The 1,502-nt window shown below is 37.2% G+C and overlaps 1 protein-coding gene and 1 pseudogene across 4 annotated transcripts in view; one reads left to right on the top strand and one right to left on the bottom strand.

Annotated features, from left to right (window-relative positions):
- The window catches only part of ZHX1 (zinc fingers and homeoboxes 1), a 29,647-nt gene that overhangs the window by 15,190 nt on the left and 12,955 nt on the right, over positions 1-1,502 (bottom strand). The window lies entirely within an intron of this gene.
- Positions 546-636, top strand: LOC119471663 (annotated as a pseudogene).

Here is a 1,502-nt window from a genome sequence, read left to right on the forward strand (position 1 = left end):
AAAAAAAAAAAAAGAGTAATTAAGGCATATGGAAAAACTACCCATTTACTATTAAATTCTTTAAAACTCAGAAAATTTGCATATTAATTATAATAACTGAGGAAATATGTATACATGTGAACAACGACTAAATATGTAAAAAGTGAAAATTTCACATGAGATTATGGGTGACATTTTTATGTGTGATAGTCACAAGTTTTCTTTTTATTTTGCTTTTTTTTTTTCCTTTTTGTGGAGAACAGAGTCCCATTACATTGCCCAGGCTGGTATTAAATTTGTGGGCTCAAGCAATTCTCCCACCTCTGCCTCCTTAAGTGTTTTACAGGGATGAGCTACCCCGCCCAGCCTATAAATTTTCTTTAATATTGTTATTATATTGTTTTATTATAAGGTACAACAAACAACAGTTTCAAGACCTTAAAATTGCAAATAGACTGAAATATATCTATGGTCAATTTATGACCAGTATTTCTATGGTCAAGGTGGAAACAAAGTTTCTTTTCTATTATTAAGGCAAAAAACATGGCTACATAAAGGACTTTCGAGTGCTGCCTTCCAGCACTTATACTAAAATTGGAACCATGTAGAGAAGGTTAGCATGGCCCCTGGGCAAGGATGACATGCAAATTTGTTTTTAAAAGAAAGAAAAGGAAGGAAGGGAGGGAGGGAGGAAGAGAGGAAAATAGGGAAGAAGGAAGAAAGAGAGAGAAGACAAGAAGGGAAGTAAGAAGGGAGAAAGGAGGGAGGAAAGAAAAAACAAAGTAAAAAAAAAAAAAAAGGATTTTCCAGGGCAGCAGGAATCCCTTAGTATGTAGCATTCGGGTATAGCTTTTGGAGCTCTGAGAAGTCAGGCTGGCTCTAAGGGCCCTCAAGACCACTCACACACAATCTCCAGGGTGTAGATCTAGACTAGCCAGTTTCCTTGGATCTATCTGTATACGGGATCTTCTCCTGAGGGTAGGATACTATTCAATCAACTTATGATTTTGAACTCATCAAAACAATTACAATTTTTACAATTTTATAATTCAAATTTTTCTACAGAAAAGCATTTAATGAAAGCAAAGTATGTTTTATCACAATCTAAAAAGTTTGAGAGTTCTTATGCAAGTTCTTCTTTTATGATCAGAAAAAACATCTATTTAACATCCACTATATTCCCAGGGTACAACAAAATACTTATTAGGACCCCAATAATGTTTGCTAAAAAAAATATCTTTAGGCTGGATGTAGTGACTCACACCTGTAATACCAACACTTTGGGAGGCTAAGGTGGGCAGATCAATTGAGGTCAGGAGATTGAGACCATCCTGGCCAACATGATGAAACCCCATCTCTACTAAAAATACAAAAATTAGCTGGGCATGGTAGTGCACACCTGCAGTCCCAGCTAGGAGGCTGAGGCAGGAGAATCACTTGAACCCAGGAGGCAGACACTGCAGTGAGCCAAGATGGCACCACTGCACTCCAGCCTGGGCGACAGAGCAAGACTGTCTTAAAAA

The sequence above is a fragment of the Cebus imitator genome, unplaced genomic scaffold (genome assembly GCF_001604975.1).
Source record: "Cebus imitator isolate Cc_AM_T3 unplaced genomic scaffold, Cebus_imitator-1.0 Scaffold68, whole genome shotgun sequence".
Lineage (NCBI taxonomy): Eukaryota > Metazoa > Chordata > Mammalia > Primates > Cebidae > Cebus > Cebus imitator.